This window comes from Adiantum capillus-veneris, chromosome 9 (assembly GCF_014529385.1).
Source record: "Adiantum capillus-veneris isolate H3 chromosome 9, ASM1452938v2, whole genome shotgun sequence".
NCBI classification, from domain to species: Eukaryota; Viridiplantae; Streptophyta; class Polypodiopsida; order Polypodiales; family Pteridaceae; genus Adiantum; species Adiantum capillus-veneris.
In genome coordinates, this window is record NC_140939.1 from 74037392 (window position 1) to 74052388 (window position 14997).

The window sequence follows — 14997 nt, forward strand, 5'->3', positions numbered from 1 at the left end:
CCTACCCTCTGCTGCTACTCCTCAAAATCTATCAGTCTCAATCTGAAGCTTGATCTATAGAGCTGATGCGAGGATCGTGCATATCTGGCCAATAGCACACCGTATCCCATGAGATAAGTGTGTACCCATGTATCCAGGCCTAGTTGCAAATCCATCCTCCGTGAGTTCGAGAAAATGCTCTCTATTAAATCTTCGTGCCCAATTTATGTGCCGGTTGTATCCATGTGCTCCCGAGAGGGGGTGTCACCAAAAGGTTTTATTTTTCCTATTGCCTTCTTTAAATACGTACTATGTTTATCCCGAAACCCTTGAAAAAGTGCAAGTGGACATTGCATGGCCAGTGTGAAATGGTTGCGGCCAAACGGGTTTCTCACAACGGGAATCTAGGTCGGTTAGTTAGGAACGGGTCGGACCAATTAGCATTGAACTCTGATGAGTATGAAAGCTCGTGAGCGTCAAAATGGAATTTGGGCCACTCGTTAAGTCATTGACAACTTTATAAGTTGGTGGGTACTAGGAAATTAAACAAAAGGGACAAACTGGACACATGGCAGTAGGAGAGCAACCTGCAGGTTAACTCACTCTCTCCTGAAGCTCATCCCAAGAGGGGCGCCCAAAACTCAGAGGGGGGCCTGAAAGTTACTCATTGTGCAACTACAGTGTGTGTGTGTGTCAGTAGTGGGTACAGGTTCGCACCTTTAATGGAAAGCTTGCCTTGTCCCTTGTCTCATGTAGCGCGACAATTTTCTCTCGCGCATCTCTCTCTTCTCTTTGCACATATGATAATGCCCCACTAGTTGGGCTTCTCAGTTGACCATGTACGTTTGCCAAGGCAAGAGCCTTCTGAACAAGTACCAAATTGCATAGTCACAAGGGATGCGTCCCTAGGAGTGGGGATGGGGCTCAAATGGATTATAAGTGTAAAAAGGAGGGCGGGATGGCAAGTGGGACGGGAAGCCCAAAAATGGGTGTCCCTTGTGACTATGCCGGATTGGCTAATTGCTAATCCCCCACACATACACACAGTTCCATCGTGCAGAATTGCAAAAACGGAGAGTTTTCTCGTGTGAAAACTCGTCCGACTCAAAGGGGAACTGTCCCATTACGTGCGGGAGCTCTTGGGGCACGGGTAGACGCGTTCGTTCTGCTCAAAATAATCCAAAACAAAGCATTACGGCTTGCCGTGTTTTTTTGAAGGTTTAGGGTTTCGCACCTAAACTCTAGGAAATCGCTAGGGGAGCCTCTGGAAGGTCGTGGGATGCTTATACAGGGCTTTGGGAACCTGGAAGTGACAAAATGGGGAATTACAGCACGCTGAAATTTTGCTACAGCTCATCAGAAAGCTTTTAAATTGCGAGGGAATCTGTCCTAGACATGTAGTTTTGACCTTCAGGGGTTTTGGCAAAGTTATGCTGACGACATTGGGTCAAAAACCTGCAAATTCTGCCCTCGCCATGTTTGGACAGCTTTGTAAGAGTTTCTTTGAGTGTTCGGATCGTCTACTTTCAATTGAATAAAGAAATACCGAAAGGGGCGCCAGTATTCGGGGCCTACAAGGTGTCGGTCCTTGTGTGCGCAGTGACAATCTAGTCGTTGGACACAGTTGTGTTCTCTTTTCTTCTTAGTGCTCTGTGTAAAGCCAACAAGTAAATTGAATAAGTACCGCCCTCTACTGTGTAGAGACCAGTTATATGGTTCCATCGACCGGATAGTCACTTTTTCGTCAAAAAGTGCAGCGTGGATTGTTGTGGGTGAAAGCAGCACAGAGCTTGTCAATAAGGCAGAGACGAGAGACCAAGTACCTGAAAAGGGATCTTCGTCACATGGCATAGAGAGAGTTCCTTCAACTCTTCAAGAAGAGGACAGGTTGTTTAGAGCTCAACTACGAAGCTGCATGGAAATGTTCCAATAGTTGACCGACAATCCAAGGATGCAGGAGTTCTTACAAGATCCTACATAGGGTTTTTAGGTTCGACATAGGCCATGACTGCGTCGTTTCAGGAAAAGGAGATTTCAAATGCACAAAGGTCTTGCGATTCTCGAGGGAAAGCCCATGTGATTGAGCAACTAGTAGTGACCATTCATCCCAAGCAACTTTCGTTACCTGGACAAGAACCGTTTGTGAATGGTCAAGGGAGTAATGAACAGGCTATACGTCGGATCCTTCCATTACCTACTTCATATCCTGGTTATTTTGGAGGTGGTTTAGTGTTTCAAGCTATGGCTGAACCTTCCACAGGTTATATGCCAAGGAATGTGTTTGCAACAATGCAACCAGGCATGGTTAGTCCTATGTATGGAAACATGGATGTCCAACCAGGTTTTCAGGGTGCCTATGGTCAATTTCGAATGCCTGGAACACAGTTTTCTACGACTGTTTTTTTGCAACCATATGCCCAAAATATAAATACGATAGGTAAAACAGGTGATGCGAGTGCTGGAATGGACAATCCCAGAGCGCCACTCTTACGGGCACCTGTTTATGACAATTTGACTCCTTTCAGTCAACCTAAGGATTACAAGGAAAATGGGCAAGGAGTGAAGTTTGAAACTTTCAGGGGAACTCAGGATCAACTCAAGGCTTTGACCGTCATAGGATCCCGCTAAAGTGTAAGCAATTAGGTCATGGCCAGACTTGAAGTCCGTACATGAAATTGGAAGCTTTCTAGGCTTATGTTCCTACTACAGGAGGTTTATCTGAAATTTTGTTGAGATTGCTTCTCCACTCCATACACTACAAGGGAAAGGAGTTACTTTCAAGTGGACAGCCAAGGAAATTCTAGCCTTCAAACACTTGAAAGAAAAGCTGACTTCAGATCCGATAATCATTTTGCCAGATCTTTCGAAAAATTTTGTGGTTCAATGTGATGCATTTGGCCATAGTCTTGATGCAATTCTAATGTAGAATGGCAGAGTAGTCGCATATGAGAGCAGAATTCTTTTGAAGACCAAAAAGAATTTGCAAGTTTAGGAAAAAGAACTATTGGCAGTAATTCACACCTCACTAGTTGGAAACACTATCTGCTAGGGACTGATTTTGTTGTCTAAACAGACCATCAAACCTTGCGATACTTTCTCACGCAACCAAAGTTGTCTGAGAAACACATGCGATGGGCAAACATCTTGTCAGTGTTCCATTTTCAGATTGTGCATGTGGAAGGGAAAAAGAACGTGGTGGCTGATGCATTGTCGCAAAAGTCCCAAATTTCAGCAGTGTCAATTTTGTACCATTGTGAACTAGACGAAATATGGAAAGCATTGCTTGAGAACATGGGCACTACGCTAAAGTTATCATCTTCATTTCATCCAGAAACTGATGGACAGTTAGAAGAGGCAAATTCAATTGTCCTAGATCTACACAAATGTTATGTATCAAAGCACAAGGCAACTTAGGAACACAATCTCCCATTGGTTGAATATGCTTATAATAACATTGTGCATGCATCAATAGGCAAGGCACCACTTGAGATAGTGGAAGGAGGGAAAACAGTCCCACCCATTTTGCAGACTAAGGCTAAGATATTTGAGGCAGACAAATATGTGCAAGATATGGATGAAACATACACGAAGATAAATATTGCTCTCAAGAAGACTCGGGCTAAGAAAAAGAAAGCTGCTTATCGTCACCGTCGTGAACTTGTATTTTCACTCGGTTATTGGTTACTTTTGCGCTTTGAAAAGGCCAGGTTAAGAAAAAGGAAAGGCACGGAAGGCTTGTTTCCAGAGCCTAGTATGAGATATTAAGGTCCTTTTCAGATTTCAAAAAAGATCAACGATGTAGATTACAGGTTGAAGCTACCAAAAGGCTAGAAAATACATAATGATTTTTATGTCAGCCTTCTATGGCACTTTGTTGGTGATGTGCCAGAGAATATGCTTGATGAGGAGCAACCCAAAATGGAAGAATTGGATGAGATTCTTGTTTATTGAACAGATATTGGCATATAAGGAAAGGAAAGGTTAGAGAAAAGGTTTGTAGAAGGGCTACAGTGTCACGGGCACAGGACAGATAATTAGCTACAATTGGGCTGGAGTTCACACTGGACGGACTTTTGCCTGGGCAATGACATGCCACTACCATCGTTTGGAGATAGACTTAGCTGGATTTAATATTTGTGAGCCGTTGGTGTCTCTTTATGATTGTATATATCCGTACTTGTTTGGAGTCATGATGATCATTTAATTATACTTTGTATGGTCATGGACTCGAGTCTGCAGTCCATGCACTGCACGTCTACACCATCCCTGCACATTTGAGCCTCGACACCCCCATTTTACCCGTGAGTTCTTGGTGTGGAGCTATGTGTGTTACCATGCCAAATTCTATGCTGATTCTTTTGAGTTATTCGAGTTCCATGATGTTCAGGTTCTACTGACGAGTCATTGTGTTTTCCCTCTTATTCATTATTTTCAGTGTTTTCATTCTATTGGAGTGAGATTTCACGCACATTGCACTGAGGAGCACCCACTATAGAGAGCACGACACATCATCTCCACTACATATGCTCTCATTTTTTGGCACACTCGGTGGGACCTCAACTAAAGTCTCACTCCGTTATTTCAAAGGTCTCTCTAGGGAGGATGCAAATAACCATGCTAGGAGATTTGTATCCCTATGCAGGGGTTGTGGTCTCAATAGAGAAGACACCTACCTTGTACTTTTCCCATCTACCTTGGATGGCTTAGCAAATAATTGGTACAATCAATTTGCAAAGAACCACTTTACCACTTGGGACACACTACAAAAGCAGTCCTGTGAAGCTTTTAGACGAGGGGACTTCCAAGAGAAGACTTTCGATGAGTTGGCCAGCCTGATGCTCCAGCCAAATGAGACTTTTGCAGAACTCATGACTAGAACCAAGCCTCTGGTCGCCAAGCTTCCTCAACAACCAAGTGAATTTATGGTTAATAAGTGGGTGGAGAAGGCTCTTTCCAAGACGTCTCACCAAAAACTCCGAGAGAGTCTTCGACCTGAAGCTAGACTAGAGGAGTTTGTGCGGCTGCTACTAGGATAGAAGGGGCTAGGAATTTTTTTATTGAATCCCCTCAAGTAGAGACCACCTCAGTACTTTTGGAGAGTCTTTTTGATCCTTTGAATTATTTAAGCAGGGAACTCAAAGACCTGAAGTTACAACGAGCTCTTCAAGAGGAGAGATCATTCTCTCTTCGACAGAAGAAGCCTCCACATCAAGAAGCTTTGGACCAGATCAAGGGGGAGTTGGAGGAGCTCAAGGCTCATCAGGAGTATAAGGCTATGGTCTGGGGTAGCTCCTGCTATTCTCCCGAGCATCCTCCGAAGGAATGTCCACTTCGAGCTTACTGTCACTTCTGTGAGAAGTCCGGCCATGAGGACAAGGAGTGCCACTATTCGAAGGGATTGCGGCAATTACAATAGAGCCTCGCCCCTACGCTTCAAAAAGGCTTGGCTCTTGCATCCAATATGGTTTCTCCCTATGGCCATCCAAACCACATGTCACCTTTGTTGACAACCCCTATGCATGCTATGCAAGGTATGGCAAGCACCTTTCCATCTCAAAGTTTTTATCACGCTAGTGCCCCCTCAGGTCCTCAAAGTTTCTACACCTTAGCTTCCAACCCTATGCAATAGAAGCAGAGACCACCTCGTCCCCCGCGCACCCATCCAATCGCCTCATTTTATGCTATAGGTGTGGGGGATATGGACATTACCAAAGCAAGTGTCCCTTGCCTGAACGGTCTCCGCCTTGCCGATATTGCCGCGAGGCTAAACTCCAAGTATCAGGTAGGCCCTCACACATGACACATTTGAACATCACTACTAGAAGTTCTGCAAGCAGATCTCTGACATTTATAAAATGCTATGTGTCACAAAATGATGATGTGGCATGGGTGAAAGCATGACTGGGTGGTACACTTTTATGGGTTGATTACTAGTTTTGAATAGATGCACTATTATACGTGGCGCGCAGTAAAATTTTTGCAAATTAATTCTAAATTTGGTGCCAAACATCTTTTTAGATTCTCCTCTTCAAGAGCTATATCACACGCCTTGGGTTCTTTTATCTTTGTTAAACATATTACAGCTATTAATTTGCCAAATAGCGATATCCCGGACACAGCTTTCGTGTCCAGTGTCCACCCAGTCATGCTTTCACCCGCATGTCCACTAGAAACTCACAGTGTTAAAGATTATAAGTTTTTCCAACTTATAAAGTACCCGTTCGATGGGGCCCTTGGGGACACATAGAGATTAAGAAAAGGAGATCGTGAAGATGGTGACATAGCAAGCGATGTATGGACAACCCGCGAATCGCGTTGATTGCTAACGTGGCAACGTACTTATTTTTTGTAATTTACACTAGCTGCTAGGCAGTGCTAGCTTTTGGGCCAGATGCTTTTGAGATTGAAGCTTTTCATGTAACTGGTTTTGAGAAGACCTAGAGCCTTTAAATAGTAACTAGGTCTCTCTTCTCTCAGTTTTTCTTGTAAGCAGTGAGCAGAGAGGACCCTCGGACTTTGTACTTTGCTCAAGCGTTACTATAAAAATAAATATCAAAAGGGGCGCTAGAATTTGGGGCCAATACCTGGGCATGGAACTACGACGAGCCGTGTCTTCTCTCTATTGGATTGTAATAAAGTTTGTAAATTGATTTTAAGTGATTTATCGTGTGTCGTGCCAGATTTCAAATTTGGGGTGTCCAAGTCCGTTACACTCTGCTACTAGGCCATCATGATCATATTCTCTCGTGGTCCTCATCTTGTCAATGACCTTCTTTACTCTCTCGGTGGTTAAGAAAGCACATGTCTGTGGGCATGGCTCTAGCGGATCCATAAGAGGTGGCTGCCTCGAGCTGTGTAGAGAGATGATGCATACTAATCCCATACCTCCATAGAAATGATGATTGGTGGGGTAGAATGCTTCTAGAAAAGTAGCCATGCCTCGCCTAAGTTCTGGCTCAAAAATAGCTGGTATAAATCCCGCTCTAATCGAGCTAGAAACGCCCTCTTCCTCCATCGCACCAAGCGTCGAGAAGCAATCCATGATTGTGACAAGTCCTAGAAGTACCTCGGGCTCTCGTCTCTCTACACTCCTCATCATACCAGCTATTCTAGTGTATAATCACAGAACGTAGTCGCTGCCCAGTCTCAATGTGTGTGTATGCCTTTGTTGTTGCCTCCTGCAGTGTCTCGTCAATATATAAGTGAGCTCCTCTAAAGGTCTCCCCAAATCCTTTGTGCATAAGCGTCTTCATATACCATCTATGTAGACAAAATCAGTCTCCAAAGTAAAAGTGTATCGGGTATGCATAGATGTCTATACCAATCGAGCTGTGCTGAACTAGAATGAGACAGTAAACGTGAGGACATCATCATCTATTGAGAGAGAGAGAGAGAGAGAGAGAGAGAGAGAGAGAGAGAGAGAGAGAGAGAGAGAGAGAGAGAGAGAGAGATTTTATTAACATCTTCCACAAGACCGACCTCAACCCATGAGACAAATCAATGTACATGTGTATCCTCTATCATTCCAACAAAATGAAAAGGATCTGAACTAAAAAGCTACGGTGGGAGGGCTTGCATTGGGTGTCTCTTTCAACATTTGCAATTGTTTTTTGGTATGCTTCGTTTGTGGAGATTTTGGTATAATTGGACCACACGGAATGGCTTTATTTTTTATGATGCAAGTGGTCTTCCACGGCATGTGTTGAAGTTGAGAGGTATTTCTTTGCTTGCCACTATTGGGGTCATTTTCTATGGCAAATGCAAGGTTCTGGAACTATGACGGGTTCTCTATCGTGGCCAATCGTATTTCCTACTCCATTGTTGTGTATAAGAACATAATAGAAAATGGGATGCCAACATCCTTGGGTACTCTTTACAGCATCAAAGTCTCAATGTTACATCCCCAAGCATCAAGGTGGGTGTCTGAACTATGTATGGCCAAGTGTGAATATAGCCCTATGGTTAGGGCAGCTAAGGAGTTCGCAAAGAGGACCCAAGGCTCATTTGTCAGCTACTTTGTGTGGACTCTAGGCCTTGAAAACTCTACCCACACCCCCATATTGGTGTGGTCTTGGTGGTATGGGACCTCTCTCCATCAACAATTTCTTAGGTACCATTCCCTTGTCCTTCCAATACCTCAACTTGGCAAGCAACAAGCTCTCCAGGAGCTTATCATCATAAATTGTCACCCATTTCCACAACTTGGAGAGCTTGCTTCTCACCTTCAATGACTTCACAAGACGACTCCTTGAAATGGCCATCACCAACTTGAACACTGTGAAGGTGCTTGGACAAGGCTCCAACAAGCTGAGTGGCTCTATTCCATCACAATTATGCTCTCCATCCTTTGCCTTGGGTAAGTTGATGCTCTCCAATGCTCAAGTGTATACAAGATATTCCAATAGCCCCTGCTAATCACAGGCGCTAGACCTTAGCTTCAATCATCTGCATGACGAGACACCTCTTGAGGTCAGTGTATGTTGAACCTGGAGACCTAATCAATGTGGTACAATGAGTTTATGGGAGAGGTTCCAAAAGAGAGAGGGCTGTTGTCCAAGCTAAGAGTTCTCATTCTAAATTGTTGGAATTAGTGTTGCAGAGAAACGCACACAGCTCGGAGAAGATGAAGGAAGCTCAAGGCACACAATAGAGAGTGTGTAACTTAGTGTGCAATGGAAAGATAGATAGCCCTAGAGTGATGGGCATATATACAATGCTCGGGCAAAAAAAACCTCCTTAAGAGGGGAAAAATGCCCTGGCGGTCCTAGTGTGTTCACACACATCACTACCACATGTATATGGTAACAAATCCCCCCTGGAGTGATGTGGTGAACAAGAGCTAGCACATGAGTAAGGGGAAGTGCCATGCCCTGAGGACATGATCAGTCCACAAAGGGGAGTAAGCCCAAAGCTTTGTGGAAAGCTTCAAGCTTCTCACGAGACAATGCCTTTGTGAAAAGATCTGCAAGGTTGTCCTGTGTTGGCACATAAGCCAAGCTGATCTCTCCTACTGAGAGCCTCTCCCTGACATAGTGGTAATGCACCTCAATGTGCTTTGTGCAAGCATGAAAAACTTGGTTCCTGGAAACTACCAATGTGCTCTGACTGTCAGTATAGATAGGGTTGGAAGTATCCTGTCCAACACCCAAATCATCCATAAGGCGTCTGAGCCATACACACTCAACCGTAGCTATGAAGACTGTCCTGTACTCAGCCTCACAACTCGAAGTGGCCATAGTAGGTTGCTTCTTGCTCAACCATGATATACATGAACTGCCAAGCATGAAACAAAAACCACTTGTGGACACTCGCGTGTCAAAACAACCAGTCCAATCTGAGTCCGAAAAAGCATGTAAGTCTGGCGGCAATGATCCCCCCTTGGGATAAAACAAGCCAAGATGTAAAGTGCCACTAAGGTAGCGGAAAATCCTCTTGACAGCGTGCCAATGCTTAGACCCTGGGCTATGCATAAATCTACTGACCTGTGAGACTGAAAATTGAATATCTAGCCTCGTGCTGCATACATAAATGAGGCAACCAACAGTAGTTTGATAAAGAGTGACATCAGCAGGATCGCCAGCATCATGTAGACTCAAATTCAAACTTGTTTCCATGGGAGTGTCAATAGGTTTGCAATCTTCAAGTCCAAACTTACATAGCAATGTCGCTATGTAACTTTCTTGACACAAGGCAATACCACCATCACACTGCTTAAACTGTATACCCAAGTAATGATGCAACAGCCCCAAATCTTTCATCTTAAAAGTAGCATTCAAATCAGCCTTAAATTCAGCAATATGGCTCTCATTTGGTCCAGTGATCAGAAAATCATCTACATAAAGAACCACAATGATAAGTACATCACGCTCACGCTCTACATACAATGTGCTTTCTGTTGGACTGTTACGAAAGCCTCGCTTGACCAAATGAGTGTCATCTTCCACATACCAAGCACGAGGAGATTGCTTCAACCCATACAAAGCCTTCTTACATTTTCACACTTTGTCCTCTTGTCCTTTTATGACAAAACCGCGAGGCTGCGTTACATAAACTTCCTCAAATATGCCACCATTCAAGAAAGCAGTAGCAATGTCTGATTGATGTACATCCCAACCAAAATGAGCTGCCAATGCACATAGAAAACGCACAGTAGTCATATGACAAGTGGGAGCAAAAGTTTCTTCATAATCTATGCCTTTGCTGTGCATAACCCTTTGCAACAAGTCAAGCCTTATGGTGATCGATCTCACCATCCGGCTTGTGTTTCAGCTCGTAAACCCATTTCATACCAATGGCCTTTTTGCCAGGAGGCAAATCACATAAACTCCATGTGTCATTTTCTATAAGTGCATCATATTCTGATTGCATGGCAACCATCCAATTTTTTGAATTCTGTGCTTCATCAAAAGACAGAGGCTCCTCAACATCATGTAAGCTAGACACAGCCAAATCATAACAATCTGATGCATAAGATGCATGGTGAGAGCCTGAACGAGTACGACTAGACAAAGGTGCATCCAATTTAGTGTCACGCAAGTGTGCACGAGCCATTTTGGCATACCTCTAGCCTGCTCATTTTCAGTCCTTTCCTCATCAAGTACATCATGTACATGTGCATCAGCAATAAGCTGATCTATAACATTTGCAGAAACCTCCGTAGGCTGTACATTTGCCTCATTGGAACTTACATCGTATTTCCACCATTGAAAAGAGGCAACAAAGTGTCATAAATGTCTTGTGAGCTTACATTACCGTCTCTAGTACATGACAGCAAGGGCTGAACAGAATCTTCCACAAACACTACATCCCGTGAAACCAGAATACATTTTGTTTGCGGATGATACAACCTGTAACCTTTGCTTTCAGCACTATAACCAACAAAAATACATTTGACAGCCTTATCATCTAGTTTTCTGTGCTGTGTTTGTGGCACCAAAGCATATGCCAAACAACCAAAAACACGCATGTGCTCAATAGAAGGCTTTCTATCATGCCATGCTTCATATGGAGTAATAGACTGCAAAGCTTTTGTAGGAAACTTGTTTAGTACAATACGGAAAATCTTGACTTTTGACCATACATCATGCCATTTATGTAAGTGACCCGTTTTTCCTCTCAGCAACACCATTTTGCTGAGGTGTATAAGGCACTGTACATTGCTGTTTTATCCCACGACTACCCAGAAATGCATTGAATTCATGAGACATATACTCCCCCTCTCGATCGCAAAGGAGGGTGCCTATAGTATATTTAGAGACATTTTCAGCCATAGCCAGAAATTATTTGAAGCACATAAAAACTTCAGAATTTTCTTTAAGCGCAAATACCCATGCATGCCTCGAGTAATCATCAATGAAAGTCACAAAGTACAGGTAATTGCCCAAGGACGGAGTTTGCATGGGTCCACAAACATCACTATGCAGAAGGTGCAACATGCATGTGTCCCTAACTGAACCATCCTTTGGAAACTTAGAATGCTACATTTTACCTACAATACAGTCTTCAAAAACATGTTTGAGAGGTGCTTCAAGAGGCGGAAAAGAAGCAACCATATCAGATTTTTGCAAACGTAGCAAACTGGAAAAATTTAGATGAACAAAACGTGCATGCCAAAGTTTTGCATCTGAAATAGCCCTTGAATTTGCAACTGCATTTGAAAAATTTTGTCCACACTTGTCATACAAAGTGAGCTTATACAGCCCATGCACAAAAGGCCAAATGCAACAATTTCATCACCAAAACTGAGATTATGAACTGTACATTTGTTATCTACAAATTTGACTACAAGTCCAAGTCTAGCAAGTGTGGATACAGACAAGATATTCTTCTTGATCCCAGGTACATAAAGTGCATCAACAAGTGTGAAGGAACTGCCATTTGCAGCAATAATTACAATCTTTCCAACTCCTTGAACCGGATAAGAGGCATTGTTGGCACAAGTGACTAAATTCCCATGAGGGAGAGACTCAAGAGAAGTGAACAATTCATGATGTGAGGTAATGTGCTTTGTAGCACCACTGTCGAAATACCACAAATGTGAATTTGCAGCAAAGCATGCATCATGGACAACAGGATTGTAAGTGCACTCTGCGTTAAAAGTCCATTCTCCATCAACATCAGCAACACAGTCTCCTTTCATAGAAGACTCACAATGGCTGCATTTGTAGTGGAACCAGCATTTGCAATGGAACCACCCTCTTTCTTCTTAGCCTCTTTTGCCTTCAACTTAGGACACGGCTTGATCAAGTGATCTTTAGCTTTACAATAATGGCAATGCATCTTCTTTTTGCATCACCAAAATTGCCAGACGAAGTGCTGCCAGCAGAAGCATTGGGAACAAAAGTTTTGCCACTCAGCCGAACCATAAGAAGTGGCTTCATTGTTGTTACCACCCTTTCTTTGAGAAGCAATGAAAGCCTTCTCAACTGCACACTCTCTAGTCCTTTTTTTTTTGGAAAGTGACTCTTGCAACAGCAATGTGCATAATGCATCAAACTTGACAACTTCTGGATTTCCTTGGGTCATAAGTCTCCAAGTACTAGCAAAAGTCTAGTAAGAATCTTGTAAGGCATCAAGAATAGTCTGCACAAGGTAATTGTTTGAAATGACTTTACCTGCAGAAATAAGTTGCTCATTGATATCCTTCATAGTAGCAAGGAAAGTGTCCATATCATCTTCCTCATGCATAATCTTTGACTCCGGCTCTTTACGCAACAAAGCAATTCTAGCCTCATTGCAACTTGCATAAAGATCAACCAATATATCCCAAGCATGTTTTGCAGATTTTATTGAACGGATGTGAAGAACAATGGTGCGCTTCACAGACAACGCAATCAATGCATGAGCCTCCGCATCCTTAACATCCCAATGAGCTTTTTCTGGCGTAGGCAAAACAACTCTAATAGCAGCAACTCTTGCAACAAGACCTGCAACATCCTCAACATCGCCTACATCCTCAAAACCAGGGCGTACATCAATGCCCTGCACAATATTCCAGACGCCCTTTGACACAAGAACATGTTGCATCATATAAGCCACATAGGGTAATTGTCCCCACCCAACTTGTCCTCAGCAACAAACATCTTGAAGACATCTATGTTGTTGTCAGCCATGGTAAATGCTGCACCTGATGTCAAAACTGCTCAAAAATAGGAGAAATGGAGCGAGAACAACACATGCTATATAGCACAAACCGTAGAAGACTGTAAGGCACCTATTATGTAGAAAATGGCACTGACAAAAATTCTGCACAAAATGATGAAATTACTTGTGCAGACTTGCCTATAGTGGAAATGGAGATTGAAATGAGCCCGAATAAAAAAACTGAGCAAACTAAGCTCTACGAGATTAACCGAAATATTTGTCGACCTGGGATTGCTTCACAAACCTCACTGTAATCGGAGAAAGTGAGCAGGTGTATGCTTGAGCAGTTGGCGACTAAGCCCAGGAGGACGTAACCTGCTCTGATACCAATTGTTGGAATTAGGGTTGCAGAGAAACGCACACAGCTTGGAGAAGACGAAGGAAGCTCAAGGGACACAATAGAGAGTGTGTTACTTAGTGTGCAATAGAAAGATAGATAGCCAAGTGATGGACGTATATACAATGCTCTGGGGAAAAAAACCTTCTAAAGAGGAAAAAATGCCCCAGCGGTCCTAGTGTGCTCACACACATCACCACCACCTGTATATGGTAACATAAATAACAACTTCCTTTCTGGTCTGTTATCTGCTGAGGTCTCCAATGGCACTGAAATGCAATGGCTCCTACTCTCCAAAAACCAGCTCACAAATAGAATCTTCGCTTCAAAACATGCAGCAGTTGACAATGCTAGAAATGGGCAACAACATCCTCTGGGGCCCTATAACTTCGAAGATTGCAAATGTCACCAATTTTCTATGGGTTGATCTCAACAACAATTCCTTGAGTGGCCCCATGCCTTCAGGGATTGGGCTCCGTGTGAATGAGCCCATAGATCGCCTCCGTGGTCAAGTGTTTCCATTCATACAAATTCAGGGCAGTAGGTGTAACTCCAGAAGCTCTCGCCCCAATCCCATTGATGAATTCATGTAACTCCTCTAGACTCTACATAGGAGACCTCTTAAACAATGATCCAGACTTCAATAGCATATATGTACTGGACCTCTCCTACAATAGATTGGAGGGCAGCATACCCAAAGAAATCAGTTATCTCAATACCCTAATGACATTGAGCCTGGAGCACAACTTTCTCGTGGGTGCCATCCCTGCAAGTTTTATGCTTCTCACAACCATAGGATTTTTGGAGCTCCCCTATAACAAGCTTGAAGGAAGGCTTTGACCACTTGCTAGTTCAGATTGATGTGTCTCTGGCCCAATCAACTAGGCAGCTCAGCATTGCTTCTTTAGCAGGTTCTGAACACAACCCAGGTCTATGTGGTGAACCCCTGCCACCTTGTGGCAACATGTCAAAAGATAACAAGACATCTGAGAGATGCATATGCATTGATCATAATCAATTTACTGTGATGCCATGAGCCAAGGCCCAACATGCTTATGGGAATGGTGATAGCTCTTGCACTCGTGTGTATGTCATGTAGAGGGCTAAGAAGGGACGACTAGATATTCATGTGTGCTCGCAATCTTCATCTGGCACCAGGCAATGGAAACAACAACTGGAACATAAGAGGGGAGAGGGAGCCCTTTAGCATCAATATGGCTACCTTTGAGAGGCATCTTAGAAGTCTTGATTTTGCACAGCTTATAGAGGCAACAAGTGGTTTTTGCCAGGAGAGCCTCATTGGCCTAGGGTGTTCTGGCAAGATACACAAAGCTGAGTTAAAAGATGGGTGTACGATTGCCATCAAGAAGCTTCTATGATTCAGCTATCAAAGAGACAGAGTTCACAGCAGAGATGGAGACTCAGGGCAAGACTTAGCATAGAAACATGGCACCCTTATTAGGCTATTGCAAGGTGGGCAAAGAGAGGTTGTTAGTGTATGAGTATATGGAAGGTGGAAGCTTAGGCTGGCATGGCAG

The 14997-nt window shown here is 43.4% G+C and overlaps 1 pseudogene; it reads left to right on the forward strand.

Moving 5' to 3' along the window:
• Positions 1-8232: 8232 nt before the first annotated feature.
• LOC147450681 (brassinosteroid LRR receptor kinase BRL1-like) lies at positions 8233-14495 on the forward strand (annotated as a pseudogene).
• Positions 14496-14997: the final 502 nt, after the last annotated feature.